Source organism: Mirounga leonina, unplaced genomic scaffold (assembly GCF_011800145.1).
Source record: "Mirounga leonina isolate KUSES-001 unplaced genomic scaffold, KU_Mleo_1.0 Mir_129, whole genome shotgun sequence".
In the NCBI taxonomy this organism is placed as follows: Eukaryota; Metazoa; Chordata; class Mammalia; order Carnivora; family Phocidae; genus Mirounga; species Mirounga leonina.
Genome location: NW_023270323.1, coordinates 20,150,343 through 20,175,929, shown reverse-complemented (window position 1 = coordinate 20,175,929; position 25,587 = coordinate 20,150,343). Strand labels below are relative to the sequence as shown.

At 40.3% G+C, this 25,587-nt stretch overlaps 1 pseudogene; it reads left to right on the top strand.

Annotated features, from left to right (window-relative positions):
• Positions 1–4,417: 4,417 nt before the first annotated feature.
• Positions 4,418–5,104, top strand: LOC118010846 (annotated as a pseudogene).
• Positions 5,105–25,587: the final 20,483 nt, after the last annotated feature.

Here is a 25,587-nt window from a genome sequence, read left to right as displayed (position 1 = left end):
CACAATCTTGCCACTCTTACTCATCATAGTATTAGAAATTCCAGCCACAGCAATAAGGCAAGGAAAAAACATAAAAGGCATCTACACTGGAAAGGAAGTAGCATTGTCACTATTTGCAACTGACATGATACCATATATAGAAAACTCTAAATATCTCCACAAAAAATTATTAGAATAAGTGCATTTGGTAAAGTTGCAGGATATAAGGTCAATATACAGAAATCTGTGGGATTTCTATACACTAACAATGAACTATCAGAAAGATAAATTAAGAAAGCAATTCTGTTTACAATAGCATCAAAAAGAATAAAATATCTAGAGGTACCTGGCTGGCTCAGTCAGTAAAGTATGCAGCTCTTGATCTCAGGGTCATGAGTTTGAGCCCCACGTTGGGTGTAGAGAGAACTAAAAAACAAAACAAAAACAAAAACAAAAAAACAAACTTTAAAAAAAAGGAATCAAATACCTAGGAATAAATCTAACCAAGGAGGTGAAAGACCTGTACAATGAACACTATAAGACACTTTTGAAAGAAACTGACACGAATAAGTGGCAAGATATTCCATGTTCATGGATTGGAAGACTTAATTTTTTTTACGGTTTTATTTTTAAGTAATCTCTACATCCAATGTGGGGATCAAACTCACAACCCTAAGAGTCAGATGCTCCACTGACCAAGCCAGCCAGGCGCCATGGAAAAACTAATATTGTTAAAATGTCCATACTACCCAAAGAAATCTACAGATTCAATGCAATCTGTATCAAAATTCCAGTGGTCTTTTCACAGAAATAGAATAATCTTAAAACATGTATGGAACTACAAAAGACCCTAAATAGCGTAGCAATTTTGAGAAAGAAGAACAAAGCTAGGGAGGCATCACACTTCCTGATTTCAAACTATATTACAGAACCATAATAATTGAAACAGTATATATTAACATTAAAACAGTATTTAGATCAGTGAACAGAGAGCCCAGAAATAATGTATATATGGTCAATTATTTATAACAAAGGAGCCAGGAATATATAATGAGGATAGACTCTTCAATAGATGATATTGGGAAAATTGGACAGCCAAATGCAAAAGAAGGAAACTGGACCCCACTTTACACCATACAAAAAAATCAATTCAAAATGAATAAAAGATTTGAACTTAAGAGCTGAAACCATATAAGTCCTCAAAGAAAACATAGGGGGTAAGCTCCTTGACATCAACCTTGGCAATGATTTTTTGGATTTGACACCAAAAGCAAAAATAAACAATGGGACTGCATCAAACTAAAAATCTTCTATACATCAACAAAATTAAAGGACAACTTATGGAATGGGAGAAAATATACGCAAACCACATATCTGACAATGGGTTAATATCCAAAATATATAAAGAATTCATACAACTCAGTAGCAAAAATCCCCTAACAATCCAATTTTTAAAATGAGCAGAGAGGAACTGAATAGGCATTTTCCCAAAGACACACAAATAGCCAACAGAGGGGTGCCTGGCTGGCTCAATCAGTAGAGCATGCAACTCTTGATCTTAGGGCTGTAGGTTCGGCTCCACATTGGGTGTAAAGATTACTTAAAAATAGAATCTTTAAAATAAAAAAAACGGCCGAGGGGTGCCTGGGTGGCTCAGTCATTAGGCGTCTGCCTTCAGCTCAGGTCATGATCCCGGGGTCCTGGGATCAAGCCCTGCATCGGGCTCCCTGCTCCGTGGGAAGTCTGCTTCTCCCTCTCCCACTCCCACTCTCCCTGCTTGTGTTCCCTCTCTCACTGTGTTTCTGTCAAATAAATAAATAAAATCTTTAAAATAAACAAAAGTTTAAAAAAACAGCCAAAAGATACATGAAAAGGTGCTCAACATCACTAATCATCAAGGAAGTGCATATCAAAATGACAATAGTAACTACCTCACACCTGTTAGAATGCTATTATCAAAAAAGCAAGAAATAACAAGTGTTGGTGAGGATGTGAAAAAAAAAGAGAACCCTTGTGCATTGTTGGTGGGAATGTAAATTGATGCAAACACTATGGAAAATAGTATGGAGTTTTCTCAAAAAGTTAAAAATAGAACTACCATATGATTCAGCAATTCCACTTCTGGGTATTTATATGAAGTAAACAAAATCTCTATCTCAAAAAAAATTGCATTCCCAATGTTCATGCAACATTACAAGAGCCAAGAAATGGAAACTACCTAAGTGTCCATCAGTAGATGAGTGGGTGAATGGGGGTGAGAGAAATGGGTGAAGGTTTCCAGAAAATATGAACTTTCAGTTATAAGATAAATAAGTCCTAGGGATGCAATGCAGAGTGTTCACTATAGTTAACAATGCAATATTGTGACTATATTGTACTGTATATTTGAAAGTTACTAAGAGATCTTAAAAGTTCTTGTCACAAGACAAAAAATGACACCACCAAAAAAACACAAATGATCCAATTAACAATGGGTAGAAAACATGACCAGACATTTCTCCAAAGAAGACATACAAATGGCCAACAGCCACATAAAAAGATGCTCAACATCACTCATCATCAGGGAAATGCAAATCAAAACCACAATATCACCTCACACCTTGTTAGAATGGTTAAAATAAGAAACACAAGAAACAAATGTTGGCAAGGATGTGGAGAAAAAAGATCACTCATGCACTGTTGGTGGGAATGCAAACTGGTGCAGCCACCATAGAAGACAGTACGGAGGTATCTCAAAAAATTAAATATAGAACTACCATATAATCCAGTAATCGCACTACTGGGTATTTATACAAAGAACAAAAACACTAATCCAAAAAGATATATGTACCCCTATGTTTATTGCTGCATTATTTACAAGAGCCAAATTATGGAAGCAGCCCAGGTGTCCATCAATAGATGAATGGATAAAGAAAATGTGATATATATATATACAGTGGAATATTGTTCAGCCATAAAAAGAATGAAATCTTGTCACATGCAACAACATGGATAGATCTAGAGCTTATAATGCTAAGCAAAACAAGCCAGTCAGAGAAAGGCAAATACCATATGATCTCACTCATATGAGGAATTTAAGAAGCAAAATAAATGAACAAAGGGGAAAAAAAGAGACAAACCAAAAAACAGACTCTTAAATATAGAGAAAAAAGTGATGGTTACCAGAGTGGGGGGTGGGGGAAAGAGGTGAAGGGGATTAAGAGTACAGTTATCATGATGAGCACTGAGTAATATATGGAATTGGTGAATCACTATATTGTACACCTGAAACTAATATCACACTATGTTAACTACACTGGAATTAAAATAAAAATTAAAAGAAGCCAGTGTTTTTTTAAATAACATTTTCAACTGTATTTGAGTCAGCAAAAGAATCGGAAATCTATGCATAAAATAGAAAATTCTGCATAATTTTAAGTTGTTAATGCCAGAAGTCTCCAGTAGCAAGAAACAGTAGTACTCATTGCACTCTACACAGTTAAAAAATGTACTTAAAATATTCCCACTTTAATTTTTTCATCTATTATTCTATTTGGATGCCTACATAAAGGGTAAGTGTATAGAGCACAAACACCATGTAACTTAAGAATTATCTTACCATATTTGTTTGATATGATGGTGTTCTTAAACATTATGTTCTACTCCTTATTACTGAATGAATTAAGAATACAGTATGGGCTTGTGGCAGATGTTAAGTGACTATCCTACTCCCTACCTCCTTAGAGTGTGCTGGCAATTTGGGTATCAATTTCTCATCAGAGGATGGGGATTAAATCCTGATTATTTACTATCACTAATGATCATCCTTTTCTGATTGCTAGCAATTGGCTTAGAGAAGTCATAGGACCCAATTCTAGACAGATAAACAAAGGAGGTATTTGACAGGTTTTTTTCTGGAAAAGGTTTCCTCAAAGATTCAAGAAACCATGTAGGGTGAAATGCAATCTTATCTTTTGTTGAACATCCCCTTGTCTGGATGTGATGCCTGGTTATGTCTTTCAAAAATGAATTTTTACTTAAGCTCAGATAATAGGGCTGGCTCCCAGCACTAGAGCTTCAGCAGGCGGCAGATACATGCTTCCAGAAGCAAAGCATCATTGATGGCATCCAAATCTGGCTTCTGATGCCAGCAGATCTGGCCCCATCGGGTAAGGGATGAATCCATGATATCATCTGATGCCAGGAAGAAAGCTTGAAGCAGTTCCACACACCAGCCCATAGTCAGGGCCCACCAGAGGCTATCAGCATCCTGCCTCCTTGGCTTCCCCAGCTCCTGAAATGCTATCAGCACTGTCAAAGCCTGCTGGTATTTGCCTTCAATAACATCATACTCCAAGACCTCCTCGAGCAATTGCATTTCCTGTCTCTGGGTGGCCCATGCCATCCTCGGTCAGCACCTTGACAATCTGGGAGAAGTGCTTGATGAAATCCTGCTCTTCTTGAGCTTTTCCTACAGAGGTCCTATCAGACTGAGATTGGACAGACCCTGGACCTCATCAAAGCCTCCCGGGGCAATGTGGATCTTGGCAGATTCACTGAAAAGAAGTACAAATCCATTGTCAAGTCCAAGACAGCTTTTCTATCTTCCTGTAGCTGCCACCATGTATATGGCAGGCAGTGACAAGGAGAAAGAACATGCCAATGCCAAGAAGATCCTGCTGGAGATGGGGCAGTTCTTTCAGATTCAGGATGATCACCTTGATCTCTTTGGGGAGCCCAGTGTGACAGGCAAGATTGGCACTGACATCCAGGACAACAAATGCAGCTGCCTGGTGGTTCAGTGTCTACGGCAGGCCTCTCCAGAAGAGCGCCAGATCCTTCTGGAGAATTATGGGCAAAAGGAGGCTGAGAAGGTGGCCTGGGTGAGGCCCTATACGAGGAGGTGAACCCCTCAGCTGTGTGCACGCAGTATGAAGAAGAGAGCTACAGCCACCTTGTGAGCCTCCTGGAGTGGGTACGCCACGCCCCTGGCCCTAGCCATTTTCCTGAGGCTAGCACAGGGGGAAAAAGTGACCTAGAGACTGTGAGGGTGGGAGGGGAAGTTCTCGATAAACTGTCTAACCCTCAAAAGAAAAAGAAAAAGAAAAAGAAAAAGAAAAAAAAAACCTGGTACCTGAATAATGTTACTGAGCCATTGAACCAACCAGCCTTATAGCTATTCCACCTTTGGACTATTTCTTTTGTGAAAGGCTAAATTTATTTTTAAGCCAGTTGACTTAGGGTGCCCTATTAGTAATAACTGAAGATAAAATTTCCACTTTTGTAGGAGTTCTGTAATTCAGATGTGGACTTTAAGTAAATCATTTATTTTGATGTCTTTGTATAGAGATCTGTTTTCTTACATTTTATTCCAACCACATTGTGTGTCAGAACAAAAATAGCAAAACTCCTTGGAGGAATATGTAACAGAAACAGTTTCCAGGATATACTATTCATATCATCCAAGTGAAAATCCAAAATTGCTTGATGTAGGAACAAGCAGCAATTTGTGATCCAATCTCAAGAAAAAAGATCATCAGCAAAGAGCAACCCCGAGATGACCCACAGGCTAGAATTAGCACAAAAAGATTTTAAACTGGCTACCATAACTATACACAGGGAGCTAAAGGAAAATGCTCATTATTGAAGGCTCATAGTGAACAAAGAGATAGTTTTTATTTATCTTGAGATTTCCTATTAAAAAACCCTGAAATTACAAAACTAAAATATACAATATCTGAAATGAAAAATACACTGAATGGATTTACAAGCAAAATAGAAGTGATGAAGTAAAGCATCAGTGAACTTGAGAAAACAGATCAATAAATATTTTCTAATTTGAAGAACAGGAAAAAAAATAATTTAATAAATTATAAAGCATCAAGACCTATAACTGTAATCCCTAAACTATCAAGTTAAAAATGCAAAAAGCTAGGCACTTGGATGGCTCAGTCAGGTAAGAGTCCAACTCTTGGTTTCCGCTCAGGTCATGATCTCAGGTTCTGAGAGAGAGCCCTGCATGGGGTTGGGCATGAAGCCTGCTTGGGATTCTCTTTCTCTCTCCCCCCTCTCCCTTGGCCCCTCCCCCCCCGCCCACTGCATGCACATGCTCTCTCTCTTAAAAAAAAAAAATGCAAAAAGCTATACCTACATAGGCAATTCATAAATTAAAATGGAATTTTAAAAACTACTCAATCCAAAATAAGGCAGGAAAGAAAAGAAAAAAACAGAGGCAAAGAAAGAACAATACTGTCCCTGTAACTCAAACTTACGAATAATTATATTTTAATGGCCTAAACACTCCAATTTAAAAGTGGAAATTATCGAAAAAATCAGGAAAATCAAGATCCAAGTGTATGTTTTCTGCAAGACACATTTATATAAAGAAACCAACAGACTGAAAGTCAATAGATGAGAAAAGATAAACCAAGCAAACACTAGTCATAAAACTGGAATGGCTATATTAATATCAGATGAAACAGACTTTGAAATTAAAAATATTACCACAGATAAAGGGGGACATTTCATAATGATAGAAGTGTCAATTCTTCAGAAAGATATAACAATTATAAATACCTATGTGCTATTTAAAAGAACTTAAAAAAATACACAAAGCAAAAACGGACAAATTGAAGAGAGAATATAAATCCACAATTGTAACATCTCTCCCTCATCAATAAACAGAAAAACTAGACCAAACAAATCGCAGTAAGAACATAGATAATTTGAACACTATCAATCAATATCTAAATGATATTTATAGAACATTACAACCAACAATAGAGAATACCATTATTTTTGTTACATATAATATGTACATCAAGGTAGACTAGATGAATGGCCATAAAATAAATCTCAAAAGGATTAAAGCCATACAGATTATGTTCTTTGACCATGGTATTAAGCTAGAAATTAATAACAGTAAGACACTTAGGAAAACCCCAAATATTTGGAAACTAAACAACACTTTTCTATAACATACCTGGATCAAAATACAAATCATAAGTAAAAATGGAAAATATTTTAAACTGATAATGAGGGACACCTGGGTGGCTCAGTCGGTTAAGCAACTGCCTTCAGCTCAGGTCATGATCCCAGTGTCCTAGGATCAAGTCCCACATCGGGCTCCTTGCTCAGCAGGGAGCCTGCTTCTCCCTCTGCCTGCAGCTCTCCCTGCCTGTACTCTCGCTCACTCTCTCTCACCTATGCTCTCTCTCTCTCTCTAGGAAATAAATAAATAAAATCTTTTAAAAAAATAAACTGATAATGAAACATCAAAAATTGTGTGATTACTGAAAAAAGTGAAAAGAAGGAAATTTATAGTTTTAAAAACTTAGAAAAGAATGCTCTGAAATCAATACTTAGGTTTCCACTTTCAAAAGCTAAAGAGGGATGCCTGGGTGGCTCAGTCAGTTAAGTGCCACCTTTGGCTCAGGTCATGATCTCAGGGTCCTGGGATGGAGTCCCACACTGGGCTCCTTGATCAATGGGGAGCCTGCTTCTCCCTCTGCCTGCCGCTCCCCCTGCTTGTGCTCTCTCTCTCTCTCTGACAAATAAAATCTTTTAAAAAATAAAAAGCTAAAGAAAGAACTATGTATACCATAAGTAAGGAGAAGGAAGGAAATAATAAGGACAAAAGTAGAAATCAACAAAATAAAAAAGCAATTGAAGAAATTAACAAAAGTGAAAGGCAACAAAATTGGGGGGGAGGAGCAAGATGGCAGAGGAGTAAGAGACCTAAATTTCCTCTGGTCCCAGGAATTCAGCTGGATAGGGATCAAACCATTCTGAACACCTATGAACTCAACAGGAGATCGAAGAAAAGAATAGCAGCAACTCTGAACAGAAAAGCAACCACTTTCTGGAAGGTAGGACGTGCGGAGAAGTGAATCTGAGGCAATATTCGGGAGGACCCCCGCGGGGAAGGGGGCCTCCGTCAGCCACTTCTGGCAAGTGATAGAGCCGCGGAGCACAAAATCAGAACTTTTAGAAGTCGGCTCTGCTGAGGGACGTCGCTCCAGTAGCTAAGTGGGGGGTGGAACCCTTGCTGGGACAGTGTGGTCTCAGGACCTTTGGGGTCACAGAAAGACTGGGGGTGCCTGAGTGCAGCAGAGCTCCCAGGTATCAGAGCGGGGAAGCCGGCTGCAGAGACGGAGCCGAGGAGTGGGCTGTCAGCTCAGGGTTGCCATAAACTGTGATCCGCAGCACAGTCGGGCCACTGCTCCTCCAGCAGGGACCCAACAAGCGGCAGATCCGGGGAGACTCCCCTTCCTCCCCCAGGAGGAGCGGCGCGGGAGCGCACCGCAGGGATCTGCTGGGTTTGGAGACTCCACCCGGGTCGGGTGCCAGAGATAGAAACGCTCAGGCACAGGCCGGGTGAGCACGGAGTGCAGCCGGAGACCGGGGAGATGGGGGTGATTGACGGATTTTCTCGGGGGGCTCAGAGGAGCGGGGCCGGAGTTCTCGGCTCCTCCGGGGCGGAGATTGGGAGGCCACCATTTTCACTCTCATCCTCCAAAGCCATATGGAAAGCTTGCAGGGAACAAAAGCTCCTGAGAGCAAACCGAGCAGATTACTTAGCCCTGACTGGGAAAGGCGGGGCAATTCCGCCTCCGGCAAAGACATCTGGGAACCACGGCAACAGACCCCTCCCCAAGAAGATCAGCAAGAACAGCCAGCCAAGACCAAGTTTACCGATCAATGAGAACGGCAGGACTCCAGCACTAGGGAATACTGCATATAGAATTCATGGCTTTTTTACCATGATTCTTTAGTCTTTCAGAGTTAATTTTTTTTTTTTACTTTCTTTTTTTTTTAATTTTTCTTTTTCCCTTTTTCAACCAACATCTTATCCCTTTTTTTAAAAAAAATCTTTTTTATTTTTCATTTTTAGAGTCATATTCTATCCCTTCATAGTAGTTAACCTTATTTGTGGTGTATATATATATATAACCTTATATAGATATATATACACACATATATATATAAGTTGTTCTCTCATTAAAATTTTGGGATACAGTTTCTTCTAACAGACCAAAATATACCCTAAAACTCTAGTGTATGGCTTTGTTCTAGTCTCTTGCCTGATCACATTCTCTTCTTTTGTTAATCCTCTTCTTTCTTCAACCAACTTCTTATCTTATCAATTCCTTTTATAAAATCTTTTATAATTTTCATCATTACAGTCATATTCCATCCCTTCACCGTATTAACCCTTGTTTTTGTACATATATAAGTTTTTCTTTCTTTAAAATTTTGGGAGACAGTTTTTTCTAACAGACCAAAATACACCCAAAATCTAGTGTGTGGCACTGATCTATGCACCAGCCTGATCATATTTGATCATATTCTATTTTATTTTTTTGTTTGTTTTTATCTTTTTCTTTTTTCTTTCTTTCCCTTTCTTTTCCCCCAGTTTCAGGTCTCTTCTGATTTGTTTAGTGTGTATTTTCTGGGGACGTTGTTACCCTGTTAGCATTTTGTTCTCTCATTTATCTGTTCTCCTCTGAACAAAATGACAAGACGGAAAAAATCACCACAAAAAAAAGAAAAAGAGGCAGTACTGACTGCCAGGGACCTAATCAATACAGACATTAGTAAGATGTTGGAACTAGAGTTCAGAATGACAATTTTAAAGATACTAGCTGGGCTTGAAAAAAGCATGGAAGATATTAGAGAAACTCTTTCTGGAGAAATAAAAGAACTAAAATCTAACCAAGTTGAAATCAAAAAGGCTATTAATGAGGTTCAATCAAAAATGGAGGCTCTAACTGCTAGAATAAATGAGGCAGAAGAGAGAATTAGTGATATAGAAAACCAAATGATGGAAAATAAAGAAGTTGAGAAAAAGAGATAAACAATTACGGGATCATGAGGGCAGAATTCGAGAGATAAGTGATACCATAAGATGAAACAATATTGGAATAATTGGGATCCCAGAAGAAGAAGAGAGAGAGAGGGGGGCAGAAGGTATACTGGAGCAAATTATAGCAGAGAACTTCCCTAATTTGGGGAAGGAAACAGGCATCAAAATCCAGGAGGCACAGAGATCCCCTCTCAAAATCAATAAAAATAGATCCACACCCCGACATCTAATAGTAAAACTTACGAGTCTCAGAGACAAAGAGAAAATCCTGAAAGCAGCTTGGGACAAGAGATCTGTAACCTACAATCGTAGAAACATTAGATTAACAACAGATCTATCCAGAGAGACCTGGCAGGCCAGAAAGGACTGGCATGATATATTCAGAGCACTAAAGAAGAAAAATATGCAGCCAAGAATACTATATCCAGCTAGGCTGTCATTGAAAATAGGAGAGAAAAAAAGCTTCCAGGACAACAAAAACTAAAGGGATTTGCAAACACAAAACCAGCCCTACAAGAAATATTGAAAGGGGTCCTCTAAGCAAAGAGAGAGCCTAAAAGCAACATAGACCAGAAAAGAACACAGACAATATACAGTAACAGTCACCTTACAGGCAATACAATGGCACTAAATTCATATCTTTCAATAGTTACCCTGAATGTAAATGGGCTGAATGCCCCAATCAAAAGACACAGGGTATCAGATTGGATTAAAAAACAAGACCCATCGATATGCTGTCTGCAAGAGACTCATTTTAGACCCAAAGACACCCCCAGATTGAAAGTGAGGTGGTGGAAAACCATTTACCATGCTAATGGACACCAAAACAAAGCTGGGGTGGCAATCCTTGTATCAGACAAATTAGATTTTAAACCAAAGACTGTAATAAGAGATGAGGAAGGACACTATATCATACTTAAAAGGTTCCATCCAACAAGATCTAACAACTGTAAATATCTATGCCCCTAACATGGGAGCAGCCAATTATATAAGCTAATTAATAACAAAAGCAAAGAAACACATCGACAACAATACAATAACAGTGGGGGACTTTAACACCCCCCTCACTGAAATGGACAGATAATCTAAGCAAAAGATCCACAAGGAAATAAAGACTTTAAATGACACACTGGACCAAATGAACTTCACAAATATATTCAAAACATTCCATCCCAAAACAATGGAATACACATTCTTCTCTAGTGCCCATGGAACATTCCAGAATAGATCACATCCTAGGTCACAAATCAGGTCTCAACTGGTACCAAAAGATTGGGATCATTCCCTGCCTATTTTCAGACCACAGTGCTTTGAAACTAGAACTCAATCACAAGAGGAAAGTCAGAAAGAACTCAAATACATGGAGGCTAAAGAGCATCCTACTAAAGAATGAATGGGTCAACCAGGATATTAAAGAAGAATTAAAAAAATTCATGGAAACAAATGGAAAATGGAAACCCAACTGTCCAAAATCTTTGGGATGCAGCAAAGGCAGTCCTAAGAGGAAAGTATATAGCAATACAAGCCTTTCTCAAGAAACAAGAAAGGTCTCGAATACACAACCTAACCCTACACCTAAAGGAGCTGGAGAAGGAGCAGCAAATAAAGCCTAAACCCAGCAGGAAAAGAGAAATAATAAAGATCAGAGCAGAAATCAATGAAATAGAAACCAAAAGAACAGTAGAACAGATCAACGAAACTAGGAGTTGGTTCTTTGAAAGAATTAACAAGATTGATAAACCCCTGGCCAGACTTATCAAAAAGAAAAATGACCCAAATAAATAAAATCATGAATGAAAGAGAAGAGATCACAACCAACACCAAGAAAATACAATCATAAGAACATATTATGAGCAACTCTATGCCAGCAAATTAGAAAATCCGGAAGAAATGGATGCATTCCTAGAGATGTATCAACTACCAAAACTGAACCAGGAAGAAATAGAAAACCTGAACAGACCCATAACCACTAAGGAAATTCAATCAGTAATCAAAAATGTCCCAAAAAACCAAAGCCCAGGGCCAGATGGCTTCCCAGGGGAATTCTACCAAACATTTCAAGAATTAATACCTATTCTTCTGAAACTCTTCCAAAAAATAGAAATGGAAGGAAAACTTCCAAACTCGTTTTATGAGGCCAGCATTACCTTGATCCCCAAACCAGACAAAGACCCCATCAAAAAGGAGAATTACAGACCAATATCCTTGATGAACATGGATGCAAAAATTCTCACCAAAATACTAGCCAATAGGATCCAACAGTACATTAAAAGGATTATTCACCACGACCTAGTGGAATTTATCCCTGGGCTGCAAGGTTGGTTCAATATCCGCAAATCAATGTGATACAATACATTAATAAAAGAAAGAACAAGAACCATATGATCCTCTCAATAGATGCAGAAAAAGCATTTGACAAAGTACAGCATCCTTTCTTGATCAAAACTCTTCAAAGTATAGGGATAGAGGGTACATACCTCAATATCCTAAAAGCCATCTATGAAAAACCCACAGCAAATATCATTCTCAATGGGGAAAAACTGAGAGCTTTCCCCTTAAAGTCAGGAACGCGGCAGGGATGTCCACTATCACCACTGCTATTCAACATAGTATTAGAAGTCCTAGCCACAGCAATCAGACAACAAAAAGAAATAAAAGGCATTCAAATCGGCAAAGAAGAAGTCAAACCCTCACTCTTTGCAGATGATATGATACTTTATGTGGAAAACCCAAAGACTCCACCACAAAACTGCTAGAACTCATACAGGAATTCAGTAAAGTGGCAGGATATAAAATCAATGCACACAAATCAGTGGCATTCCTATACACCAACAATAAGACAGAAGAGAAATTAAGGAGTCGATCCCATTTATAATTGCACCCAAAACCATAAGATACCTAGGCATAAATCTAACCAAAGAGGCAAAGAATCTGTACTCAGAAAACTATAAAATACTCATGAAAGAAATTGAGGAAGACACAAAGAAATGGAAAAATGTTCCATGCTCATGGATTGGAAGAACAAATATGGTGAAGATGTCAAAGCTACCTAGAGCAATCTACACATTCAATGCAATCCCTATCAAAATACCATCCACTTTTTTCAGAGAAATGGAACAAATAATCCTAAAATTTGTATGGAACCAGAAAAGACCTCGAATAGCCAGAGGAATGTTGAAAAAGAAAAGCAAAGCTGGTGGCATCACAATTCCAGACTTCAAGCTCTATTACAAAGCTGTTATCATCAAGACAGTATGGTACTGGCACAAAAACAGACACATAGATCAATGGAACAGAACAGAGAGCCCAGAAATGGACCCTCAACTCTATGGTCAACTAATCTTCAACAAAGCAGGAAAGAATGTCCAATGGAAAAAAGACAGTCTCTTCAACAAATGGTGTTGGGGAAATTGGACAGCCACATGCAGAAGAATGAAACTGGACCATTTCCTTACACCACACACAAAAATAGACTCAAAATGGTTGAAAGACCTAAATGTGAGACAGGAGTCCATCAAAATCCTAGAGGAGAACACAGGCAGCAACCGCTTTGACCTCAACCGCAGCAACTTCTTCCTAGAAACATCACCAAAGGCAAGGGAAGCAAGGGCAAAAATGAACTATTGGGACTTCATCAAGATAAAAAGCTTTTGCACAGCAGAAGAAACAGTCAACAAAACCAAAAGACAACTGACAGAATGGGAGAAGATATTTGCAAATGACATATCAGATAAAGGGCTAGTATCCAAAATCTATAAAGAACTTATTAAACTCAACACCCAAAGAACAAATGATCCAATCAAGAAATGGGCAGAAGACATGAACAGACATTTCTGCAAAGAAGACATCCAAATCGCCAATAGACATATGAAAAAGTGCTCAACATTGCTTGGCATCAGGGAAATCCAAATCAAAACCTCAATGAGATACCACCTCACACCAGTCAGAATAGCTAAAATTAACAAGTCAGGAAATGACAGATGTTGGCGGGGATGCGGAGAAAGGGGAGCCCTCCTACACTGTTGGTGGGAATGCAAGCTGGTGCAGCCACTCTGGAAAACAGTATGGAGGTTCCTCAAACAGTTGAAAATAGAGCTACTATACGATCCAGCAATTGCACTACTGGGTATTTACCCCAAAGATACAAATGTAGGGATCCGAAGGGGTACGTGCACCTCGATGTTTACAGCAGCAATGTCCACAACAGCCAAACTACGGAAAGAGCCAAGATGTCCATCGACAGATGAATGGATAAAGAAGTGGTATATACATATACAATGGAATATTATGCAGCCATCAAAAGGAATGAGATCTTGCCATTTGCAACGACGTGGATGGAACTGGAGGGTATTATGCTGAGCGAAATAAGTCAATCAGAGAAAGCCATGTATCATATGACCTCACTGATATGAGGAATTCTTAATCTCAGGAAACAAACTGAGGGTAGCTGGAGTGGTGGGGGGTGGGAGGGATGGGGTGGCTGGGTGATAGACATTGGGGAGGTTATGTGCTATGGTGATTGCTGTGAATTGTGTAAGACTGTTGAATCACAGACCTGTACCTCTGAAACAAATAATACATTATATGTTTAAAAAAAAAAAAAAGAAGAAGATAGCAGGAAGGGAAGAATGAAGTGGGGAAATCAGAGGGGGAGACGAACCATGAGAGACTATGGACTCTGAGAAACAAACTGAGGGTTCTAGAGGGGAGGGGATGGGGGAATGTGTTAGCCTGGTGATGGGTATTAAAGAGGGCACATACTGCATGGAGCACTGGGTGTTATACGCAATGAATCATGGAACACTACATCAAAAACTAATGATGTAATGTATGTTGATTAACATAACAATAATAAAAAAAATAAAATAAATCATGAAGGAAAGAAAAAAAAGGCAACAAAATTGATAAATCCCTAGGTAATCTAATCCGGGGGAAAAAAAAAAAGAGGGAACACAAATTTCCTATATCAGAAAGGATCTACAGACTGTATAAATATTAAAAGGATAAGAGAATATTATATACAACTTTATGCCAAAAGATTGAACAATATAAGCAAAATGGACACTTCCTTAAAAAATAGAACTGACCCAAACACCAACAATTAACATCATACTTAATGGTGAAATATTGAATGTTCCCTTCTAAAACTGGGGTCAAGGCAAGGATTTCCATTGTGAACACTTTTATTTCAGATTCTACTGGAGGTCCTAACCTTTGCTATAAGGCAGAAAGAAGAAATAAAAGGCACAAGTTTGCAAAGGAAGAAGTAAAAATGATCTCTAGTTGCATATGACAAAATCGTTTACAAAAAAAAAAAAAAATCCTAAGCAACCTACAACTGTTAGAATAATAAGTGAATTTAGCAGGGTTTCATGATGCATGGTAAGAGACAAAAAATAATAAGGTCCTTATATACTAGCAGCAAACAATTGAAAATTGAGCTAGACCTAGTAGATAAGTCCTGGAGCTCTAATGGACAGTATAGCAATTACAGACTGTAAAACTGTATTATAGGGCGCCTGGGTGGCTCAGTTGGTTAAGCCACTGCCTTCTGCTCAGGTCATGATCCTGGAGTCCTGGGATTGAGTCCTGCATCAGGCTCCCTGCTCAGCAGGGAGTCTGCTTCTCCCTCTGACCCTCCCCCTTCTCATGCTCTATCTCATTCTCTCTCTCAGATAAATAAAATCTTTAAAACAAAACAAAAAACTGTATTATAAATGAACTTGCTAAGATACTAGATCTTAATGATTCCTACCACAAAATAACACGTGACAATTATGTGATGTGATAGAATCATTAGCTAAGGCTACAATGGCAATCATATTGCAATATATAAATATATCAAATCAACATGTTGTACACCTTAAACTTAGGCAATGTTACATGTCAATTATATCTCAATTTTAAAAAGAAAACTGAACTAGAAACAACTTATAATTTATAATTATATTAAAAACCAAAATATTTAGGAATAAATTTAGCCAAAGGCATGCAAGAACTCTATACTTACTACTAAAAAACACTGTGGAGAGAAAAATTCACTAAGTTTAAATAAATGGAAAGATGTTAATTCTCCCCAAATGGATCACAGATCCTTTGTTATCTAATCATAATCTAAGGAGATTTTTTCATTGACAAACTCATTCAAAAATTAATACAGAAATTCAAAGAACCTAGGATACCTGAAGTATTTTGGAAAATAACAAATTTAGAATACTTACATTATTTACTGACTTCAAGATTTACTATAAAACTAGATTAATCAAGAATGTGAGGTCCTGGTTTAAGGATCAACAATAGATCTGCAGAACAGAATAGAGCCCAGAAATAGGGGCACTTATATGGTCATTGGGGTAAAAAAAAAAAAAGGCACCAAAACAGTTAAATAAGGGAAAGAGTTTTTCAACAAATAAAGCTGTAATAACTAGACGCCCATGTGACAAAAAACAAATCTGGTCCCTTCTTCTTCACCATACAAAAAAGTTAATATTAAATGAATTAGAGACCTAAAGTAAAAGCTAAAATCACCAGGTTTTTAGAGGGAAATGAGAGAGTATCTTTATGACTTGGGAGTAGGCAAAGTTTTATCAAACTGGTCACAAAAAGCAATAAACATAAATTTAACTTCATCAAAATTAAAAACTGCTCATCACAAGCTATCATTAAGATAAATTCACAAGCCACTGATTGGAAGAAAATACTCACAAATATCTGACAAAGGACTGGTATCTAGAACATATAGAAAAAAACTTCTACAATATAATAAGAAAAAGACTGGGGTGCCTGGCTGGCTCAGTCAGTGGAGCATGCGACTCTTGATCTTGGGGTTGTGAGTTTGAGCCCTGCACTGGGTATAAAGAATACTTAAAATCTTCAATAATAATAATAATGATAATGATAATGGAGGAGGAGTAGACAACAACGATGACAACCAATTTTTTAAAATGGGCAAAAGATCTGAACAAATACTTCACAAAAGAAGATATACAAATGGCCAATCACCAAATGAAAAAGTGCTCACTATTATTCATCATCAGGGAAATGCAAAAAACACCATGAGTTATCACTCTACATCCCCAAGAACAGCTGAAATTACAAAGACTAACAATTCCAAATGTTAAGTATGTGGAGCAACCAAAACTTTAATACACTATCAACGGGAGTGTAAAATAGATACAACTTTAGGAAAAATATCTGGCAGTTGTTTTTTTTATAAAACCAAACATATACCTACCCTTAATACCCAGCAATTCCAATCCTAGGTATCTACCCATGAGAAATGAAAACATATATCCACAAAAAGCCTTGTATGAGAATGTTTATAGCAGCTTTACTCCTTATACTCCCAAACTGGATATAGCCCAGGTGTCTACCAAAAGGATAACAATTTGATATATTCATTCAATGGCATACTACTCAGTAATAAAAAGACATGAGCTACTGATACAAGCAACAACATGAATGGATCTCAAAAATATTATGTTGTCTAGACAGAAGCCTCTCACAAAAAAAGTACATACTTTATGATTCTATTTGCGAATTGACTGTGGTGGAAAAAATTAAAACGTGATGGTCTCTGGGGCAAGTGAGAACAGAGAGAGTGGGAAGGAGCATGACGGAACTTTCTGGGGTAATAGTAATTTTTCATGTTAGGGGTTTGAGTTACACAGGTGTGTGCATTTGTTAAAAGTCAGCAAATGTATACCTAAGACTTGCACATTTTATTAAATGTAAGTTTTACATCAAGAGAAAGAAAACTAAACAGGTTTATCTCTGATTTATGATATGCATGCTGAAGTACTAGGGAGAAGAAAAGTATTTGAAATGCCTCATAAATTAGATAGATTAATGGATAGAGAAACACAGGACTGAATAGATCGTGATAAAAGAAGTCAAAGAAAATGTTAATCGTGAAATTTAGGTGGTGAGGATACAAGGAATCACTATAAAATTCCTTCAACTTTGCTGTATATTTGGAAAACTTTTATAACAAAATATTTGGGGACAAACTCAGTGCATATATTATGAAGACTGGTGCATTTTACTGTATTTAAATGTTACATTGAAAGAAAAAATAAATACTGAATTCTGGTTATTAACAGGCGTGCTGAAGAATTTAGGGGTTTCTGCAATTTTCTTTGAAATGTGTCAAAATTAAAATGGATTGAAAAAGGAGTAGAGGGATAGAATGGATTAATAAAAAATTTTAAAAAGAATAGTAAAAGGTCAGTAGAATCTAGGTCACTGTGTTTTTGCTGTAGAATTCTTTTATTTTTGTCATATGTTTGAAATTTTTCAAAATAAATTGTGAGGGTAAAACTCAGTAAGGGCAAAGTTTCTCTATCACTAAATGAAGAAATTAAAAATAGATATTGGAAACAACAGCCTGCCTCAGTGGATAATGTTAACTTGTTGACTGAGGTGGTCCATTCCCTCCCATCCCACCTTCCCAGTGAGTTAAATTCCATCCTTAGAGAGTAATTCTTTTAACTAAACCTTGAGCCTTGTTGAAATTCAAACAGCTTGATTGTTTCTTATTGTCTCCTTTGGCCTTGTTTCCTACATGCCCCCAGGCTTCTATCCCTAAGTGATATATTCAACCCACGACATTCACTACCAAAATGCATCTGGCTTTCAAACCCAGCTCTGACCTCGAAAGTCTTTGAGCTCCGCTTTTACATAGCCAGCTGATTTGCACTTAGGTACTGGAAATTAAACTGCTGCCACCTCAAAGTCAGTATATTCAAAACCCAAACCATCTTCCTTCCTAACCCCATTTTACTTCCTGTCCCTATTTCTGTTATGAGCACTACCATCCTTCCCAGGGCACAGATTCACCGTATTCACTCATTTCTTCAAACAGTTTTAAAGTTTTAACTTTGAAATGCTTCTGCTAGAGGCATTGAACAAAACAGACGCAATCCTTGTTCTTGAGAGGCTTATAGTGTATTACCACCTAGTTGTTCCTTCTCCCCTTTTCCCTTCCCAGTTTTAATGAATAGATGAGTGATGTTCATTTTATCTTGATGGCTTGCAGGCCCACTGCCCTCCCCCAGCATCCCCCCGAGCTGTGCCAAGCTCCGCGGGGCTTAGGCAGTGCTAAAACCTGGGGGGAGGGGAAGGGCACCATCAATTAATTGTCACCTGGGTTACCACTGGGACATCCATCCATCACTCCTATTTGTGGGCCCCTTCAGGCCCAGTGGCTTAATAGCCTATGCCCTGTTTAGGGCATTCAAGTCTTTTCTGAGGCAGCCTCTGTTCCCAATTTACCTGGGACAGTCCTGCTTTATGCTTACTGCCCCAGGGTAATGATCAGTAGGGCTTCCTTTCATTATCAAATGGTCCTAGCTGGGTCAATAAATTAGGAGAGGGTGGTTACCTTCTCCTAAACCACACACAGCCATTTCTAATCTGAGCACTTCTTTCTTCCTAACATGAGCCAGCAGGCCAGAAGAGCCCCCATTTCCAGAACCTCTTTCTAATCTGGGGGTTAAGAATCAACACCCCTCCTCTACTCTTCTAAGAGGGATTGTTTGTCCCAGGGCATTTCCTTTTCCTAAGAGTTTGGACTTCTAGGCATAAAAGCCAAAAAGAGTTGCAGCTTCCTTCCAGTTTCCCCAGTCCACCATTACTCTTGCCCTAGGTTGGGGAGAAGGAAAAGAACAGAGGAAAAAGAATGGGTTTATATCAAAATCTTACCCCAGATTTAGAACCCAGTTATTTGTGCATGTGCTTAATCTCCTCTTCTGACTAAAAGCTGTTTAAGAACAAAGATTTGTCTTTTTTTTTTTAACCCATACTCCTTCCTCCCCCTTTATAAGAAATAAGGCCTTGAAAATTTACATACAACAAAAATTAAAAAACTTTTACAGTAAAATTTAGTACCTAGATTCTAGGTACCTAGATTCTACCAACATTTCACTACTCCTGTTTTAATCTATCTACTCTTTTCACCTACCTATCTTGCATGGTAGGCTCTTTAAATGCCTGAAGATATAAATGTTATCAGTCATTTGCACCTTAGTGTGAATGAGTTTCTGTTCTTTTTCCAGCTATAGATCTAGACAAGGGACGAATGTAGCTGGGTATCTAAGAGATATGATCTAGGTGGGAAAATAGACAACTCAGATAGAGTGGCAAAAACTTCATTCCGTGTTCCTCAAAAAGTTAAAAATAGAGCTACCCTACAACCCAGCAACTGCACTACTACATATTTATCCAAAGGATAAAAACATAGCGATCCAAATGGGCACACGCACCCCAATGTTTATAGCAGCAATGTCCACAACAGCCAAACTATGGAAAGAGCCCAGATGTCCACTGACAGATGAATGGATAAAGATGATGAGGTATATATATACAATGGAATATTACTCAGCCATCAAAAAAAATATGAAATCTTACCATTTGCAATGACATGGACAGAACTAGAGAGTATTATGCTAACTGAAATAAGTCAGTCAGATAAAGACAATTATTGTATGATTCCACTCATATGTGGAATTTACACTCATATGTGGAATTTAAGAAACAGAACAGAGGACCCTAGGGGAAGGAAGGGAAAAATAAAATAAGACGAAATCAGAGAGGGAGACAAACCATAAGAGACTCTAAACTCTAGGAAACAAGCTGAGGGTTGCTGGAGGGTAGGTGGGTGGGGCGATGGGGTAACTGGGTGATGGGCATCAAGGAGAGCACGTGATGTAATGAGCAGTGGGTGTTATATGCAGCTGATGAATCACTGAACTCTACTCTGAAACTAATAATACACTGTATGTTAATTGATTAAAAAACTTCATTCTGCTCACATTTATCCAACTGAATAGGGCCTCACCTCTTCACTTTCTCACAGAATATAATCCCGCACCAAGATACTAGAATCTAGTTTTCCCCTTGTTGTTCACTCCCCGTCTCTCTGCACCGTGAGCAACGGCGCCTGTGATTCAGAATTCCGCCAGGCAATTGGCCCAACTCCTAATGAACCACAGTGAATGCAAAACAGGAGCAAGACTTTTAGGGTGCCCTACTCTCAGCTGCCTGAAGAGCATAAAGGTGAAAATAAAAGATCCGCCTACCCCAAAAAGCGCTCCCACATCCTGTAATCATTCTTCAAGTCCTGAATCAAATACTTCCTAATCTCTGAAGGCTTTAGATTCTCCTATACAAATCAACTTCCCATTTCAAAATACCTCGTTTCAAACTCTTACTGACAGAACTGATGAAAAACATTAGTTTTAAAGCCAGACAGCCCATATTCCAGATTCAAACCCAGATTCACTTATGCCCCCTCGCACAAGCTACTTGATTATCCTATGCCTTCATGTGCTCATCTGTAAAATGAGGCATATGTACACATCCATATGTGCACACTTTACATCAATGATGCATATATACACATAGTAAATATCTCATTGTATTTGCCAGGAGTTACTCTAGGTGGGAGTGACGGAGCAGTGAATAAGACACACGGTTGGTTCTTGCCCGCTTCCAGGTGCATCGCAAAGAATAATCAACATTAAATAAATGATTGTAACAACCTTGACTTAACTCAGCCTGAGCTCTGACTGTGCTTTGGGGACGCGTCTAGAATGCCCACATTTGCACCCACCACTCGGGTCATGTAATTCCCCTCCCAAAGCCCGTCTCCCCCCAGGCCTGCGGGCCCCTGAGCACTCACAGTCGCGGCGGGCGGCGTGCTCCTTACCTTCAGGCCTCGCGGCCCTCCCAGGCCCTGGCGACTGTCCTTGTGGACCACAGGAGGGGCGCCGTGCTGGGGCAGGGACACGTGCAGCGCGTGGTCCCTCTCAGGGCGCGGTCAGAGCCGTGCCACGCCCCCCACCCCGCCGGCCTCAGTCTCCCCGCCAGGTGCCGGTCTGGTCCGCAGCCAGCCGCCCAGCGTGGGCTCTCGCCACACCTCTTCCCCTCTCCTCGCCGCCGCCGTTTGCTCTCAGGAATCCCAAAGACGGAAACGCCGCTAATTAAAGTCTCAGACCTAATTTTTCTCTTTGCCTTGCCCTCATTTGCTCCCGTCGGTGCATTTCCGGTCGGTCCCAGGCCTGCGAGGGGGCGCCTCCTGCCCCCCCTCACCGACCCCAGCGGAGAGCAACCCCCCCCCCCAGACGGCAGCTCCCGGGCCGGCCGTTCAGCCTCACCTCGAGGGGAAACACTCCTCATGAATTAACCCGAAGCGTCCACGGGCGGCACCTGCGCGAGGGGCCGGGAGCCGAGAGAGCAAACCCCGTGCGGCCGGCCTTGCTCTTGGCCGTGAGGCTCACGTCTCACCGCGCGCCCCGGGGCGGGTCCGAGCTCTGCACGCGCGCGCAGCCCCCACCCCCGACGGCGGAGGGAGAAAGGGAAGTCGCCCTGGAGACCCTGAGAGGTCGGTTCAGGCCTCTTCCCCTTGCTTCAGAGCGAGGGAGGCCAGTGCAGGCGGAGGCCTCGTCCCTTCCGTTCGGCCACGAGGCCCCTACGTGAGAGAAAGGCTACTCTCCCGGGTGCCTTTGATAACCTTCACCTCGGGGCCTCCGAAGCTGAAAGAGGCCTCTCCGTTTGAAGCTCTGAAAATATTTTTTAAACGAAGACGTGCCAAAAACAGTTACCAAAATATTTCAATTGTGGTTATTTTAACGATCCTTTATGATCTGCTTGTGCTAGTGTGACTACGTGTATGAGCTCATCTGGAGAGAATGCCAAAGGCCGTATGCGAGGCCCTTGATGGACATGAAGCTGGAACAAACGGGCCTTCTGCTCCTCTGCCAGCCCTGATCCTGGCTTCGTGCCTACCAACGCTCAGAAATGGGAGAGGAAGTAGCCTCAGACTGGGGCATGCGGGAGTGCAGGGGTTGGGAATTAAGCCTGTACGGGAGGCAGCGAGGTCAAAGAGAAGTCTACTGGAGAACCAGGTTCACACTTGGTCCCAGTTTGGATACTTCACCTTCCTCAGCCTCATTGCCGATCTGTAAGCTGAAGAATGTTGAAGGAGGCTATACGGAGAACAAAGATAAAAACAGACTTCTAAAGAAGAAAGATGCCATGGACGTGGGAGGCAGGAATGCATTACTAAATGCGCCCTAAAGATGTTTCCTCCCTCCCTCCCTTCCTTCCCTCCTTCCTGAGTTGGAATCGAAATGCTTTAACAGGCAGTTGGCAAAGAACATCATTCATCCCAAATAGGTAGTTTTCCCTGTGCTTGCTATTTATCAGAATCTTGGAATTCCATGCCTCATCCACATTTCCATGTAGCTTGTCTTTATGCATAAACATCAAAAAGGATGCAGCTTGTTACATAAAGGTGTTAGACTGCAGAAGCCTAACATGTGTTGTTGATTCATTACAGAGAGCTCCCCACAGCTTAAAGTCAATCAAATTAACTAGGCGGTACAAGTCAAAAATAGTTTTGAAATGTCATTAATAATTATATCTGTAACAAAATCATTATTTTTAGATTTCTGGGCAATGTATTTCTGAATTCTTGTCATTGCTCGTGCTCCCCACACTTGCTACTAGGAAAGAGAAAAAACATTCTCTCTCAGTCTGTCCACACCCTCTCCTGCACGCACTGCCCGGTGACTCACGGGCAGAGGAAACCATCATGATTGCATTGTTTAGCTCCCTAAGCTTCAGCTGTGTGAACTGCCTGTCACTTAACCTGCCTGGATGAATGAGCTCATTAACGAGCCGCTGCAGAGGCCTTCTCAATTGGCTACCCTCCCAGACCCTAGTTGTCTTTCTCCATCCTACGGCCTGTCACTGCCACGGTCAACAAGCCTTCCAAGTCTAGCCAAGCAAGTCCTCACACCCCTCTCATTGTGTACCCTTCCCCCTCCTAGAGAACTTAGGGCAGTTGGAAGCAGTCATCCCAAGCATCCTGCTGAAACTGCACTTTTCACAAAGGCCACCCTTTCTCCAGGACACCACCAACCCCCACCCCCCCTCACCCCGCTGGGTTCCTAGGGAAGGAGGATGGACCTAGTCAGCAATTCTGACTCCTTGCTTTGCCAATGGGCTGCTTCCCCCTCTCTGGTCAGCCCATGCTTGGTAGGAAACCCTGAATTCTTTCATTGTTCCCCCTTACTGTGAAACTGGACAGCCCAGATGGGGGGACAGCCCTCTCTGGGATCTAACTGAGAGGGCTCTGTGGAGTGTGGGGGGAGATGGGTGCCTTGGGGTTTTCCCTTTCCTTTAGGACAGGAATTCCCTTGTCCATATGTCTATCCTGTGGTGAGCATCCATCCATCTTGAAGTCTCTAGGGCAGCCATCCTGGGATTTGCTTTCAAGATTTTACAGATTTAATTACTAGGATCCTGGCTTTTTGTGCCTTGGTTTCTCCTTTCTAAGAAAGGTGAAGACATTTGGATTAAATAAAAGCTAAGTTCAGATTTCCTTTTGTGGACCCCAAGAGCATGGTGCACCTCCCCTTTCTCACACACCCAGTCTCAGTACATTGGCCCCATCCGTCTCCTGTTTTTTCCTTCTTGCTGCCTCTCCAACCAAATACCCCCTGCCACCAATGGCTTCTTCGTCTTTTTTCCTTTTTTGCCGCTCTTGGACCCAGTTGTAAACTTGGCATTATTTCCGTCAGCTTCAGACAGGAGCCATTCGTGAAGGAAACCTGGGACAACACTGAAGACCTCAACTTTTTCTGAATCCTCACCTCCACCTGTCTTTCAGTGACCAAGAGCATCCCAGACCACTTCCATTTGCTGAGGTTCCCAGAATACTTAAAAAAAAAAAAAACTTTTTTTTTTAATTTTTAACAACACAGGGCTTGAACTCACGACCCTGAGATCAAGACCTGAGCTGAGATCAAGAGTCAGATGCTTAACAGACTGAGCCACCCAGGTGCCCCCAGAATATATTTTTTTAAAAAATTGATAAAGGTAGGGGCATCTGGGTGGCTCAGCCCTTTAGCGTCTGCCTTCGGCTCAGGTCATGATCCCGGGGTGCCGGGATCGAGCCCCACATGGGGCTCCCTGCTCGGCGGGAAGCCTGCTTCTCCCTCTCTCACTCCTCCTGCTTGTGTTCCCTCTCTCGCTGTGTCTCTCTCTGTCAAATAAATAAAACCTTTTTAAAAAAAATTGATAAATGTCAATAAAGTCACAAAAATTGTGGAATATTCTAAATGTTTACATTAAAACAATTGATCCCTGAGATACACTCACAAAACATTATAGTTGGACTGTTTCTGAAAGATATCTAAAGTCTAAATACAGGTGCATTGTGAATTTGGGGGCTCCAGTCAAAACCTTTATCTATTTCCCTTCAAAGAAATGTCTGCCAGTTCTTCTTCTTATCTAGCTTTCAACCAGCTACTGATAAGTCTGAGCAGCAAAGGCAGCATGTTTGATTCCCCTCTGCCCCCAAGCTGTCAGCCCCACCCCCAGTCGCAGGGCAGTCCTAGTCCCCAGTAGTGTGGAAGACTCTTGATTCCTGCCGCTAGGTGTTCACTGATGACCAGATGGTAGCTGTTAATGTCATTCTTTTTAAAGCGTGACTGGCTTTGCAACAGCACACACAAGGGTATTTTTAAACTAAGCTAATTGTTTTTTTAGCTCTCTTTTTGAATCAGTAAAAGTGTTTTAGAATTGGCATCATTTGAAAGAAGAACAGCAGAATGTTGGTAACTATTGGAGCTGGGAGATAGGTCCTCAAGCGATCAGTATGCTGGTCTCTCTACTTCTGTGTGTATTTGAATTTTCTATAATAAAATAGAATAAAAACAAGTAAATATTCTTGAATCTATATTTGCTCTAAATACTAG